Source organism: Talpa occidentalis, unplaced genomic scaffold, assembly GCF_014898055.3.
Source record: "Talpa occidentalis isolate TD23 unplaced genomic scaffold, MPIMG_talOcc4v2.1 talOcc4.15, whole genome shotgun sequence".
NCBI classification, from domain to species: Eukaryota; Metazoa; Chordata; class Mammalia; order Eulipotyphla; family Talpidae; genus Talpa; species Talpa occidentalis.
In genome coordinates, this window is record NW_023601543.1 from 25,584,441 (window position 1) to 25,601,116 (window position 16,676).

The following is a 16,676-nucleotide window of genomic DNA, read 5'->3' on the forward strand; positions in this document are numbered from 1 at the left end:
GGCAGAACATTTCTCTTCAGATCTTCTCAGTATTATTGCCTTTGCAAGTTGGGATTTGAATTTCACTAACTGCATTGAGGCCTAACTATGTTAGGCATCGAGGTCAGCTAACTATTGACAACTAAAGCACTATTGCCCTAACTTCTGTGTTGATGACATCAACATTTTGATAAACTCAGTATAAATTAGGAAGGGAAAAAGATTTGTGTTCACCTCTCTACCCACTGAACCAGCCACTATCAAGAAAGGTACTTCAAATCAAATGCTTAAGTATGTCTTCTTACTCCAGAAAAGATAAAAGCCAACTTGAGGGGGAATTCATAAAAACAAAAATTTAGAGTTAAAAGGAAATCTTACAGAGGATATATATGCTAGTCCAACCTCTTATTTTACAAATAGAAAAAAAAAAGATAAAGAAGGATAATGACTCGTTCAGTTTCACAGAGCTAGTCGATAACCCCAAATCTTTGGAATCATAGAAACATTTATGAAGTAAATATACATAGAAAATGTGAAAATAGAATGACTACCATACCTTTTGTTCATTTGCCTAAATACCATGAACTCCACAAATTTCAGATTGACATATTCCAATGTAAACACCACTCCAATTATAAATATGGCACTCCAAAGCCAAGTATGACAAAAGAAACATTTACCATTTGTCTATTATACCACAGTTCACCTTCGCTACAGTTGCCTTTCTTATCACATCTAGACACCTGTCCTCCCTTGTTGCATTCCATCATAAATACATTACATTGTCCCTGGTAACAGAGGTAAAATATTACCCTCAGATCTCTGAGTTATATTATAAAATGACCCTTAATGAAGAATCTCCTCCATTGCTAGCTTTAAGTCCAGTGAAGTAAAAAGACAGAAAAGTGTCCAAATTCAAAATCATCATTTTTGGAAGATGCCAAATTTTACCAGGATATAAATGCTCCAAGTTATGCTTCTGTCCAATTACATGGGAATATTAGAAAACTTCAGTTATTTCTGCCTCCCATAATCATTTTTCATGCCACTATCACTTAATTGAGTTCATTTTAGCCATGTCCAAAACATCAAAACATCTGTCTGCAATTTGATTCAAGAACTTTAAAGACAACCCTAGGTCCTCCAACTTTTGAATGAGTTAAAAAAAAATGAACAAATACTTTTTCTATAATAACTTTTATAGGTCTTATAGCAGTGCAAACCTTCTCTGAAAATTTCACTGGGAATTTCAGTAAAAATATGAGTTAATATAATTACTTTGCCAGAAAATATTAATAGCCATTTGATGTTCATATTACCTCGTGGGTGAAACTCAAGTGGTGCTTTGACTAACAGTTTAAGTGGCCCAGACCTTGGTTTGTGAAACCATCATGTAAAAAGTACTTGAAGTTAAGCAGATATTCTATCCTTTTAAAAAGTACATAAGAAAAATTGAGCATAATGTTTTCGTAATTAGTTTTCCAAAACAGAGCTAATAAGCAGATTACTTGTAGAGACACAACTGATATAAGTTGATGTAACTGTTCGGCTTATTTAAATAATCTCTTCATACCTACTTGTCAGCTTTACCTCAAATCTCTCGGTATTTTAAGATGGTCTTTTTAGCTTGCTATATAATTTTTCCAAATGTCCACTTTGTTGGCATAGAACTAGCCACTGGGAACTGAATACCCCAATTAAATGTGAGCATAACTTTAAGTACAGAAAAATGCTATTTCTACTGTATTTCCAAATGACCTTATCAATTACTTTCTCTAACAGATGTGGGTTTGGGCCTGCATTGATTTTGGGGGGTTGTTTGTAAAAGTGAGAATCTTGAGTGTGCGCACACACACACACACACATACACACTGAAAATTAATAGCATATGATTGCTTATGCCTTAGCCTTCATCCCTTTTGGAAAATTACTGCATCATTTTGAAGGGAGGGGAAGCAAAAATAACTTCAATGGAAAGAAAATTCCTGAGATGTGGTGAGGAATTGCTTAAATAAACCGTCATGACTGCACCCACTGTAGTGCAACCATTAATATTGAGTTCTGTCAGGATTTGGGGTTTCTGGTTTGAAGAAAAGTATAAAGCATATAAGTCAGAAGAACTTAACCTGTAAAAATAAAAGTATACTTTTTTTGGCTGAATTTAGTCTCCATACTTCAGATTTACTGCATAATTGAGATGTTACTCTTCCTATGATGATATGTGGTCTAGGATTTCCATCTACCTGCTGCATGGAGGCCTTACCAGGCAAGGTGGTGCTGACACAAGGTTTTGAAATCTTTACTTTTAGAAAGTGAATGGTTACTAAGAAACAAACAAGTTAATTGTTGAAATGAGGCAGGCAGCAGGCCACTGTGCTCTAGTACTTTCAAGCTCCACATTTGTTTTATTCTGGCTCTAGAGTGCACTTGTTTATTGGATGTGAGTTGTGTTTTCTTTCTTCAAGCACAATACCATTAGTGTTTGTGGTACTTGGGAAACATTTACATATTAAAAACAAAAGTGTCTAAATATAAAAGGAAGTGGAATGCCCTAACACCCAAAGCTAGCTTTCTTTTTTTAAAAAAAAAATATTTATTTTTGCATACAAGAGCTGGGGTATAGGCCAGGGGTGCAGGGGGTGAGAGGATTAACCAGAGACAGAGTTGGGGAGCAGAACAGGTAGATCTGCTGAAATACACTGCTGAGGGGAGCAGTAGGTGAGACAGGAGAGGTCTGCTGCGCCATGTGGGTAGCTCCCTAGCTGGCCAGGGATGGAACTCATGCTGCAGAGGCTGCGGACAGCTTCATATGTTGTGTCTTAACTCCTTGAGCCAACAGAGAGGCCCCAAAGCTAGCTTTCTTTTTTATTTTTTATGATTTTTTTACATCATTCATTTTTAAACAATACTTGCTTCCCCCCACCCCCTCAGGTGTAGTTCCCATAGAATTTCCTTCACCAATGCACCTGTGCACCATCACCTCAGTCCCCTGTGCTCCTCCCTCCCTCCCTCTGATCCCTCTCCCTCCTCCTCCCCTGCAGGATGTCTCTGATTCATAATTGTCCATTTTTGTTTTGTTATGTTTTGTACTGTTATTATTTTTTTTTACATTGATGTCTTATTTGGTTCCCATATATTCCTGCTATAAGTGAAACCATCTGATATTTTCTTTTTCCTTCTGGCTTATTTCACTGAACATAATTCCTTCTAGCTCCATCCACATTGCTGCGAATGGCATGAGTTTGTCTCTTTTGATTGCAAAGCTAGCTATCTTATCGGATGGGAAAAGTTGTGAAAGCTCTGTAGGAGCTTCCTGTTACTACACAAATATATGGTGATTTCTGCAGTAACAGAAAGTCTGCATTTTTGACTGTTGTTATCAACCCTCATAAATCCATGACTGTAGCACACATTTGCCTACCTTCTCCTCCTTCCCCACCCTAAAAAAAGGCTTTCTTATAATGCCAAAGTACTTGATAGAACCAGTAAAGATTTTTTAAAAGGTAAGAATGGCCTGAAGTGTGAAGGTCATTTTCACTGCTTTGCAGCATATTTTGTCATGAATTTATAAGCGGATTTCAAGACAACCAAATACCCCAGGAATTGCATCCAGTTCCTGAGATGTTACACATGCACACACACAAATAGAAACTCTCTTGAACATTCTCTAGCCATATGTAACTATTAAAACTGAGTCTGAGAAGACAAGGCAAAAAGAGACTTTGGAATTTTGCAGGGAGTATTTGAGGTACTTAGATGGTGTTAGGAAAGGTGGAAAAGCTTTCAAAGTTAAGACAACTCTGGAGAAGTACTTTAAATCATAGGGTTAAACCACAAAATTGTCAAATCTTTTACATGACTAAATTGAGATGGAGTTCCCAAATTAAAAAAAAAATGTTTCTGGATTAAAACATTAACACCACCATTTTCTCTATCAACAAAATCCCTAAGTGCAACAGTATACAGAGTAGCTCTGAACACCAGTACATCATCTTTTTTTTATAAAAGATTTATTTATACATACAAGAACTCGGGCACAGGCCAGAGATGTGGGAGGGTGTGAGGATTCACCAGAGACAGTGTGGGGAGCAGAACAGGCAGATTGACTGAAATACACTGCCGAGGGGAGCAGCGGGCGAGGCAAGAGAGATCTGTTGGTGCCATGTGGTTATCTCCCCAGTTCCCAGGGATTGAACCTGTACTGTGGAGGCTGCAGATAGCTTCACAGCGCTGTGCTCAACCTGCAGCGCCACTGGGGAGGCCCCATCATCTTTTTTTTTTTTTAAGATTTATTTATTTATTTATACAAGCACTGGGTACAGTCAGAAGTGCGGGAGGGTGAGAGAATTCACCACAGCCAAAGCGGGGAGCAGAACAGGCAGAAGGACTGAAGGACACTGCTGAGGGGAGTAGCGGGCGCGGCAGGAGAGGTCTGCGTGCCATGTGGGACCCTCGCTGGTGGCCGGGGATCGAACTGGTGCTGCAGAGGCTGCGGGCAGCTTCGCAGCCCAGAGCTCAACCACTGGGCCACCAGGGAGGCCACCTCATCATCTTTTTTAAAAACTATTCCTTTATTGTAAAATTTTTATTTATTTTATTTATTTTGTGTAGAAGAACTGGGGTATAGGCCCAAGGTGGGGGGGTGAGAGGATTCACCAGAGACAGAGTGGGGAGCAGAACAGGCAGATCTACTGAAATACACTGCTAAGGGGAGCAGCAGGCAAAACAGAAGAGGGGGATCAAACTCAGGCCGTCACGGTGAGCCTTCGTGGTGCTAGGGCTGAGACTTAACCCCTATGCCACCAGGGAGGGCCCTGTACATCATTTTCAAAGATTGGGTCATATTTAGTTTGAGTTTCAGATGGTAGCAAGTTCTCACCTTGTAATCAATTGTATTTGTAAGTTCATCCCATCCAGACTCATAGTAAGGTTAAATTTTAAGTTGTACAATATCACTGAATTTTATAAATATGTACATTTGGCCAATTGCTGGCAGAACTGATTTCTCCAAATTTTATCTAAGAATAAAATGAACTTGTCAAAACGCTACATGAAGGAGAAAACGTAAAGTTAATATAAAAGAATGCTAGATGTATCTGGTGTCATTTCAGTATCATAAATCTGCAATAAACATACCAAGAGCAATTATAAAATAATGAGACTAACATTTTCATAAACATGCCAAATTTGTGCATCCAAATAAATGTTGCCCTTCAAAGTAGTCACCTTAAGAAAGCTGCACCCATATCAAATGGCTGCCATTACTTAGACCATTGTGGACATTCACTTTGGGAAGACTTTCAAAACCCATGAGACAGTCAACCGCCTCAATGGTAAGAAATCATAATTCTATAAGATTGAATGTTTAGAAATAGCCAAACATAATTTTATATAAATATTTAGTGAAAGTTTGGATGTTCAGGTTGGATGTTCAAGCTGAGTTCTATCTACTTCAGTGAAAATAAACATTTTTTTCGAGTGCTAACTCACATGCAATAGGCACTTTGATAGGCACAATTATAAAATAACAAGAGAGTTTCTTTTCTGATTTGTAAAGTGATCTAAACTGCTCTTTGAAATCAAGTTTTTTTTTTTCTGTCATCAACTTTATTGGGGAATAATTTGTGTACAGTTACCCACATCCTTGTAAAGCATACAATTCAATGAGTTTTCACAGTTGTATATGCATTCATGCAACCACCATCAAAATCAAGATACATTGTATTTCCATCCCCCCCCAAAGAGTCCTGATTGCTCTTTGCAGTCTCAATCCAGTTTCAAACATGCTTGGAACAGTGGCAGCCATGCTGCAACAGGCCTGTCTAGGCTCCCAACAAGGTTACTTTCACTAAAACCATATTTAGGCACTGAATGTCCGATGATTTAGGAACAACCATAATGATAACTCTTGAATATTCATGTTTAATTAGTAAAACACATTCCAAGTTTAAAAGTTTGTCATAAAACTCAGAAATTAGCTTCCCAAACCTTATTTGATCCATAAGAAATGATACTTTATGATGCAGAGGCTGTGACAATTAGGCTATCAGCAGGGGCAGGAAAGTTCCAGCCTTCATAGAGAAATGGAAGGGAGAGTTTTGAACTGAGAAGGAGCTCTGGGCAGCATAAGTAGCAGATTCTAGAAGATTCTAGCTGAATTTTCAGGTCATTTGGAAATCACACATTCAGGTTAGATATTTCCTATATAAGGTGGTCACACCAGCTTGTAGGACTTCCTTTCCCAACATATACAAAGCACTCAGTTTAAATAACCAAAGCCACGAAACCCGTTGTCCAGTGAGCAAAATGCTAACTGTACTCAAGTCTACTTGAGCAGGAGAAGCAGTTAGAATCCTTGCTTCTAACAGGCTTGGTGGAGCCCAGGGCACTAAAATAAATGTTGTGGGAATTCATGCGGAAACCTCTAACCCCAAAGGGTTGAAACACTAATCTATATTTTTCTTAATGTAAAAAGCAATCCAATTTCATAAATTATTAACTTTAAAATTTTAATGGTTCAAATTACTCCTTTAATATAGTAGAAGTAAACCCCATATGTTCTCTCATGTCAATCATAAGGACACAGAATTTCTCAAGGACATTTCAGTTCAGATAAGGATAAACACAGCCTTCCAAGTGAAAGCATTTTAACTGGTCTTTGTTTCTTATAACAGAGGAATGCACCCCAGTGGCAGTGTTCAAGAAAATGTCAATATTTAAGACTCTTCACTGGATTCTATTTCAAGATTTCTCAAAAACAGGGTTGAAATTGAGGATGAAGAGTTTCTTTATATTCAAAACAAAGAAAGTAGTTTGGAGCTAACATTTGGTAGAAGATAAAAATGCTAGAAAACACAGGCAGTGATTAGCTCACTGTTTTAGCCTAGTTGGCAGCCCAAATCGCATATCACCATACAGGAAATGTTCGCATCAAACTTCAGGTTAAAATTATATCTCCCGAGCTTAATCATAAAAAAGGAAAATTCCAAATGTGTTTGAGTAACTGGCATTTTGGCTTTGAAGACTATTTTCAAAGTTAAAACCTCCTTGAGTAACAATTATTTTTAAATATTTTCTGTAAGAAGTGCAAAGTTAGTGTCATCCTTAAATGTGTTAAAAAGAATCTTGTACAATAAAATAATTTTGTGTATTTTTAGCTTCAGTATAAACAAAAATAAAGCATTTACTTTTTGCCCAAAAATGTATGGCTGCTCAGATTTAAGGTGTTTTGTTCCTCCCTTTCCAATGTAATCATTTATAGCCACTTATTAAAAAATATATATGAACAACAATGGGTTTTCCACTATAATTTAATCAGCAGAAACACTTAGGGAGACCTACACGATCCACTATATTTTGAAAAGTAAATGAGAATAAACATTGTTAATACCATTCTAATTTTTGTATTCCTAATTAAACAAAGTTGTGACTATTAAATATTTAAAAATTGAATACACATTCATAAATAGCTTTGAGATGATAACATGCAGGGATGAGTGTAACAGCGATAAAGTTATAGCTCATCACATCGAGAAAAATTACAAACCTTATCCTGGAAATTACTTATTCTTCACTGCGCACCTAAAGTATGATACATGTTGTACAAAACAGTTTCAATCTCTGAGTCAGGGAGAAGATGCATAAATTGAGGTTAAATTGGTCATTATTAAACTAGTATAATCAGAGTATCAGCTGACATTTTAAGAGTTATTTTGTAGGAAAAGACTTTAAAGCAATTAGCTTTCCCCTAATGAATTAGGGGAAGTTTTATCCTTGTATTTTAATAATTAACGTTAACACTTAGGCCACCAGAGCACAGGTGTATACCTACCAGAACAATTTGACTTTTAGTCAAATAACTCACCTGCAAGTCCTGGCCTAATTATTTTATTTATTTTTTAAAGATTTATTTATGCATACAAGAGCTGGGATACAGGCCAGAGACATGGGGTGGGGGGGGGGGTGAGAGGATTCACCAGAGACAGAGTGGGGGAACAGAACAGGCAGACTGACTGAAATACTGCTGAGGGGAGCAACGGGCGAGACAGGAGAAGTCTGCTGCATCATGTGGGTTGCTCCTTGGAGGGCCGGGGATCGAACTCGTGCTGCAGAGGCTGCAAATTGCTTCATAGTGCAGTGCTTAACCCCTTGGGCCACCAGGGAGGGCCCCTGGCCTAATTATTTTAAGTGTGACTGTTGCAATAATATTTATATTGGTTAGATAAATAAGGACAATATAAAAGGTAGTAATATATCTGAAAAAGATCTATAACCAGCATATACAAAAAAATTCCTAGCTCATTAATAAAAACACAAATGATATGGACATACTTCAAAAAGGAATAAATACAGCTGACTGAAGTAAAAAAGATCGACGCCACCAAATGTTGATGGGGATGAAATGAAAAATAACTGGAATTCTCATACATTGCCAGTGGGAGTTTAAAATGGTACAATCATTTTAGAAAAATGCCCTGCAGTTCCTTATAAAACACCTAACCTATGATCCAACAATTCTATTTTAAAGGGTATAAAATCAAATGTTCACAAAAATATGTTTACAAACGATGGCATGTCCATACAATGAATAAAAGGAGCTATTGACACGACCACCATGAATTAATCCCAAACACCTTATATTGAATGAAGCCTTACACAAAGGACCACACACAGGTATCCCCTGCTTTTCAAAACTTTGCCTTATACCACTTTGGTTTTATGAAAAGCCTTACATCAGTATCTGTTCTTTGGCTGAAAGAATTTCGAAGAGGATTTTTGCTTTTATGACAAAAGGCAAAGAGCAAAAAAAGCATTCAGCATTTTTTTCATCAAGCTATTGTAGCAGCAGCACAGCCTGAGCAGCCTGGGCGGCACCTCCAAGTTCAATGCTCTGGAACTATTTTATGAAACAGGCTGTGTATTTATTATCATTCTTGCTTTACTATGTTCGTGTTTAGATTTTGTACTATTTGGTATGATTTGGAAGGTTATTTTATGGGTCTGGGATTGCTCAGAAATATTCCCATATAATTTAATAATTTCTTCTTAGCAATTAGGTTAACAAAGTTTCATGACAATGCTCTACTTTCCCATAGTGAGGGAAACTTGTACTTGGATTCATTTATGTAGTTTGAAACACAGAAACTAATCTACAAGGCGGGGGTGTGGGTGGAAATCAGAAGTAAGGGAGGTTAGCTGGGGGAGGGGAATTAGAAACAGAGATTGACTGGGAAGAAGGATGAGGGAATTTTCTGGGGTGATAAATGTTATCTTGATGAGGCCCTGGGTGTCAAAGATATATACATTCTCAAAATTCATTGTGTCAAACACTTAAGATCTGTGCATTTCATTGCATATGAACTTAATTCCAAGAGAAAAAAAAAAAGGCCCTTAAGGGCCTCCCCGGTGGCGCAGCGGTTGAGCGCTGGGTTGAGAAGCTGCCCGCAGCCTCTGCAGCGCTGGTTCGATCCCCGGCCGCTCGCTGGCCACCGGAGGAGGGTCCCACATGGCGCGCAGACCTCTCCTGCCGCCCGCTGCTCCCCTCAGCAGTGTACTTCGGTCCTTCTGCCTGCTCTGCTCCCAGCTCTGCCTCTGGTGGATTCTCTCACCCTCCCGCGCTTCCGACTGTACCCAGTGCTTGCATAAATAAATAAATAAATCTTTTAAAAAAAATGTTTATGGGCAAAGTGTACTTAAGCCTGCAATTTTCTTTGTAAATACATCAAAAATAAGGATTTATAGTCTGATATGTGAAAAGGCAAGTACAGTAAAGTATTAATGGCAGAATCTATGTGGTGGATGTATGGATGTTCACGGCATAATAATTTCAACTTTTCTGTATGTTTAAAATATTTTATAAAATGTTGGGGGAGAAAAAGCATTCAGTAAAGGGAAAAAAACAAGGTTAACAAAAGCCAATTCTATACCATACTTTAAAACACCAGAAGAAAAGCTTCTTGGGTAGGTGAAGCTCTGTCAGCAGAGTCAAGGAATGAAAGAAAATTAAAACAAAGTTTGACTGCTGAGGCAAGCAAAACTGAATATAAAAATGGTGTTTGTTTTTTTCTGTAGAGTTATACATATGGTAAAATTTTATTTTTTTCACACCATAAGATCTTCGTTCTTAGCAGATTTTTAATTGTACAGTACAGGATTGAAAGAAGACAAAAAAAGAGCTTACTTTGATCTGGCCAATTTGCCAGCAAGGAAATGAAACAGTTCCTTTAAGTCTAGAACTTTAATACCCTGATACTAGGGTAGAAGAATTTTTTCTTCAATTCTGCAAACAATTTGAACAAAACTATATGGCATCGTTTGGGTAAAGCTGTAAGGTTTGTAAGTGGAGATTTGCTATTTGATTAAGTAATGGTTCTGACCATCCATACAACACCAATAAATCAATACTATTAGTCAATAATGTTTGGCCAAAACAAATCAACATTTCTATGCGTTGAGTGGTCTGAATGCTTAAGAACTGATTCGGTTTAACCTCAATGTTGTTCAATCAATTCCTTCCCCACCGTTTCACAACAGGTTTAGTAAGTGGCACAAGTTGCCCACCAAGAAAAAAAAATAACTGTTCAAAGGTAAATGATTTTCTAGTTCAAGCTCCCCTCTGGCAGCCATAAAGAGAAAAATGAACTCAAGGTGGTGATTATTAGGGAAATAGTGAAGCAGTAAAACCTGAAATGGTTCACTCAGCTCAATTAGTTTCAACTACAAGTAAATGTCGTGGTTCAATAAAATGATTTTATTAAGCCATGACACTTAACTCAGACACTGCGAAAATGTGGTCACCAGAGAGGAGGGAGGGTGGGGGGGCCAGTGTGGCCGCTCCGGAGTCCTGGTGGTAGGTGAGTGAAGCATGTGCACATGTCCAGGTGTGAAGCAATACTCCCCAAATTATTTTGTACATGAATGGCAAATCAACAAAACTTGATTAAAAATGAAATATAATTAAATTTTTTCATGTAACTAGTGAATATTCTTGAGAATTGAGAATTATAGAATTTTAAGAATATCCTGTACTATAGGCTTCCCCCCCAGACACCTTAACAAGGCACCAATAGACTTTATATGATAGCCTCTCTAAAACCCTGTTTCTTTTCAGCATTCAAGGCAAAAATTGTAAATACCTTACCTCTTACTAACCTCACAAATATTTCCTCTTCAGATGACTAGTTACCGAGATAGGTTATTTCTTTACCTAGTATGAAAAATTTCAAACACAAAAGTAGAGGGAATAGCTTAAGAAACACAAATTTCAACAGTTATTAACATGTAGCTAATCTTCCATCTATAAACCCCACCCTGCCACTTACTTTGAGGTGATACCCAGATTTACCTCTCTAAAGCAGTTTTAGATGCACAGTAGATTGCCTACCTCAAGTCCATCCTTCTTTGAAGCTGCACCTCCCCACATCACAGGTACCCCGTATGTCCCTGAAATTGCCTTTTATAATGAGGTAAATGACATGTTTTTCTAAATCAAGTTGTTCTGTCTAAAACTGAATATTTTAGCTAAGATGGGGGAAATAGGAGGTTGTCTCTTTCTATATTAGTTCTCCTGAACTTACAGTTATGAATGGAAACATAAAAGGCTTCAAAGAAGTTTCATTTAAAATGGACTAAATTTGGGGCCTCCCCGGTGGCGCAGCGGTTGAGCGCTGGGCTGCGAAGCCGCCCCGCATCCTCTGCAGCGCTGGTTCGATCCCCGGCCACCAGGTGAAGGTCCCACATGGCGCGCAGACCTCTCCTGCCGCCCGCTGCTCCCCTCAGCAGTGTACTTCGGTCCTTCTGCCTGCTCTGCTCCCCGCTCTGGCTCTGGTGAATTCTCTCAACCCTCCCGCGCTTCTGACTGTACCCAGTGCTTGTATAAATAAATAAATCTTTAAAAAAATAATAATAAAATGGACTAAATTTGTCCTAGGTCTAGAAGTCTAAGTTCATGCACTACCCTCCCCCAACAGACAATTTCATTATTCATGGAAATCATCTAAATGAAATTCTAAATGTCTGATGTTCACATAAATCATAATTTGTTTATTTCCAAAGCTAATTAAAAGGTTATGCCTTAATTATAGACTCCAAGGAAATGAAAGATGTTTTAAATTCACAAGTGTTGAATTTCAACAGTAAACCTGACTCAATATTTTTATCTGCTCTTAAGGCAGAAAACCACAATTTTGAGAATATATGTAGCATAAAAATTAATTGTTTTTCCTCACTATGAAAATGATCCAGATTTCTACCTTTGGTGTAACCAGATTTAGCTCAGCAAGAGGGTGGAAGTAAAGTGTCCAGAACTACAGTGCCTTGATCTCCTTCCCCCAATTCTAAGTGCTTGAAATTTGGTTCACAGAGAAAAAGACAGCGATGAGAGGTCAATTCGTGTGAATTGGAGGTAAAAACATGTGAAAAGAAGTCTATGAAGTTTATACCACAGGCTACTAAACATGTTAAATCTGATTTTTTTTTTACTTAATTATCAAAAAATCACTTCCTTTTAATCTGGAAATGGCCTTCAAAAACCACTGCAGACTTGTGTGGCGGTACAGGTTATCTGCATCCTCCCACCACCATGCCCCTTTCCCAACATAATAGGACCAGGGTACACTCCTTGGTTGTTTCCTAGAGAAGACCGGAATACATAAACCCAGTGGACTGTGCTTGTCAGCTTCAAATAGACCAGAAACACTGTTGGTTTCAACACAGACAACAGTAACATTTAGGTTGGTCTAACACACACAGTTGATATCTGGTTTTTAAGTTAATAGCATGTCATTAAACTGCATTACTACTGGAAATCAAGCAAGGCAGCAGCCTACCTGCAAGTTTAAAATAAAAGCAATCAACTGGAAACCTAAGACAGCATGCTTGTCTCCAAACCACACAATTTCCAGACCTACATATTCAAGATAGACTACCAACTTTTAAATCACCGCATAGAAGCTAGAACCATTGACAATAGCTTCAGAGGTAAAATAGTAAAATAGACTAAATTTGTCTCAGTTTTAGAAAAATCTACTTTAAGTTCATGCACAACCCTACCCCAATGGACTATTTCATTAGAATTATTTGTTGTGAGTTATGTATATCTCAGAAGTGTTAGTATATTCGAAAAACATTGGAGAGGGGTTATAAAAGAGTGCAACAGCAGGGGGTATAGTGGGGCTATAGCCTCAGAGGATCGTGTCCAGTAGAGGACAGGTCACTGTGGATTCTTCACCCTTGCACACAATTGTAAGACTGCTAAGGCTCCGGAATAACAACGGGGTTCATCTAACAAACAGGAAAACTAAGAGTTTGTAAGCCCACAAGTGGCCAGCTATCTCACCCCAAAGATTGTCTAAAACTCCCAAAGATCGCTCGTTCAAGATGGTGCTGTCCTGACAACGAGGGCCAGGATCCAACTCACCGCAGCGGGAGGTGCTCACAAGTGGAGCCACTGAGATCACAGCACAGCAACCAGCAGCAATAGTCTGAAGGTTGGAATGGACAGCACAGGATGGTAGAATGGACGGCCACAGAGCCAACACCACCAGGAGGCGGTGCTAGACGATCAGAGGCAGTGGACAGCTCTCAGAAGTGACACGTACTGAGTGCCAGTCATCCGTCAACAGTGCTGAACACCACAGACCACTAGGAGGTGGTGTTAAAAAACTGTTTTCTGTGTTGTGTTGTTGGCCCACACCAACAAACAGCTTTTTGAAACACCAGGCCCAGGGCCTTTGGTGCTCCTTTCGCGATGTCAGAATCAGACTGGAGGCAGGAGTTGACGCCTCACCTCTGCAAAGCTCTTCGACTTCACATCAGAGGTTGGCTTTTGGATGCTGTTGCTTTCTTCGGAGGTCAGAAGAGTGAGATTCCCAAGCTGGCGCATGCCCTGCCTTATATCCGCTTTCAGAGTGCCCCACCTGCAAGTCTGTTTGGATTGTTTTCAATCCTATGGCTGATGAGACCAAAGCACCAATCAGCTTTCATCTGGTGGGTCCATTTTACAAGCCAGGCACCAAATATTGGCCTGGGACTCCACAGGCCTCTCTACTGCCTACAGCTGGAGGTAGCTACAGTGGCCCCATGTGCCTCCCTGAACCAGGGGCTGCGTACCCTGCTAGAGGAACCATGGCTGTCCCCCATCACTGCTGGCATCTACCTGCAGCATGAGCCCCAGTGGGGCCATTGGTGGCAGGTGGTAAAATGCCCACCACCTGCTGCTTGCTGCCTCCACAGCCTACAGGCAGTGCTGTTGGGCAGAATGCTGGAGGGGCTGCCCATAGGCAGCAACTCTGTGGTGGGTAGAAAACCACTTTTCCAATACCTTCTGCTGGCAGTTGTGAAATGGCCAGTCTTGCCCCACAGCTTGTGCTGCAGGGCCCCAGTTTCAATTTTATTCCATGTATTTTTTTTAAAGACTTATTTATACAAGAACCAGGGTACAGGCCAAATGTGCGGAAGGGTGAGAAGATTCACCAGAGACAGCGGGGAACAGAGCAGGCAGACTGACGAAATACACTGCTGAGGGGAGCAGCAGGCGAGACAGGAGAGGTCTGCTGCGCCATGTGGGTATCTCCCCAGCTGGCCAGGATCAAACGCGTGCTGCAGAGGCTGCGGACAGCTTCACAGGGCAGTGCTCAACTGCCTGCACCACCAGGGAGGCCCTTATTCCATGTTTTAAACTTGATTAAAATAAACATAAAACACACCTGTAGAGCAAGGACTTAACATCAAGGATACAAAAAAATAAATCACAAGCAGTTCCATGTCTGTTATGATGACTTAACTGTACTTATATAAACTTTATTTGGAAGTCGTGACTACCATTGGTTTTGTTTTTTTTTTTTTTAAGATTTATTTATTTATACATACAAGCACTAGGTACAGCCAGAAGCGCAGGAGGATGAGAGAATTCACCAGAGCCAGAGAGGGGATCAGAGCAGGCAGAAGGACCGAAGTACACTGCTGAGGGGAGCAGCAGGCGGCAGGAGAGGTCTGCGCGCCATGTGGGACCCTCCTCCGGTGGCCGGGGAGCAGACGGGGATCGAACTGGCGCTGCAGAGGCTGCGGGCAGCTTCACAACCTAGCGCTCAACTGCTGCGCCACCAGGGAGGCCCTGGTATGTAGAACAGTACACTGAAGCTAGGCTATTTTCTTTGCAATGGATTCCACTTCAGTTCTTGCAACTGTTCGAGCACCTGGTGCAGCCTTGCAGTCTCCAATAGCTTTTTGATTAGTGTAGTTCAAAGTGGGAAAGGGCAGGAGCCTCCCTGGTGGCGTAGGGCTTAAGTCTCAGCGTTATCACACTTACCACTGTTACGGCCTGGCACAGCAGACCTCTCCTGTCTCACCCGCTGCTCCCCTTAGAGGTGTTCAGTAAATCCACCTGTCCTGTTCCCCACACTGTCTCTGGTGAATCCTCACATTCCCTGCACCTCTGGCCTACACCACAAACTACACTCCAGTTCTTCTATGCATAAATCTTAAAAAAAAAAAAACCTTGGGCCTCCCTAGCGGCACAAGGGGTTAAGTCGCAGCACTATGAAGCTGTCCACAGCCTCTGCAGCACGAGTTCAATCCCTGGCCAGGGAGCAACCCACATGGCGCAGCAGACCTCTCCTGACTTGCCCGCTGCTCCCCTCAGCAGTGTATTTCAGTAGATCTGCCTGTTCTGTTCCCTACTCGGTCTCTGGTGAATCCTCTCACACCCCCCTGCCCCTCTGGCCTGTACCCCAGTTCTTGTATGCATAAATAAATAAACCTTAAAAATAAAAAACCTTAAGAGAAGGCAATATAAAGAGGCTTTGGCCTGCAAAGAACACTAAAAATAGCTGTTTGTCAGGTGAGACACAACAAAAGCATTCACAATGAATTACCCCTCAGAGGAGAACTGAGAGAGAAAAGCTTACAGTCTTTGGGTAAAGGGAAAAGGCAGAAAGGGTGATGAAATTAAGACACAGAAAGTCAGGCAGGCCTAGAAAGATACAAGTCTAAAAACAAAAATTGCGAGGTATGACAACTACTAAAAGGACAATGAGAAAATAAATGTAGATTAATGTTCCACATGGGACTTATGGATTTAAAAAAAATTACACCTGGGCCTCCCTGGTGGCGCAAGGGGTTAAGACACAACCTATGGGGCCTCCCCTGGTGGCGCAGCGGTTGAGCGCTGGGCTGCGAAGCTTCCTGCGGCCTCTGCAGCGCCTGTTCGATCCCCGGCTGCTCCCCGGCCACCGGAGGAGGGTCCCACATGGCGCGCAGACCTCTCCTGCCGCCTGCTGCTTCCCTCAGCAGTGTACTTCGGTCCTTCTGCCTGCTCTGCTCCCCGCTCTGGCTCTGGTGAATTCTCTCACCCTCCCGCGCTTCTGACTGTACCCAGTGCTTGTATAAATAAATAAATAAATAAATAAATCTTTAAAAAAAAAAAAAAAGACACAACCTATGAAGCTGTCCGCAGCCTCTGTAGCACGAGTTCGATGCCCCGGCTGGCCAGGGAGCAATCCACATGGCACAGCAGACTTCTGATTTGTCCACTGCTCCCCTCAGCAGTGTACTTCGGTCAACCTGCCTGTTCTGTTCCCCACTGTCTCTGGTGAATCCTCTCACCCCCAACACCTCTGGCCTGTGCCCCAGATTTTGTATGCATAAACAAATCTTTGAAAAAAATAAAATAAAAATACACCTAAAAAGGAACTTCTCAA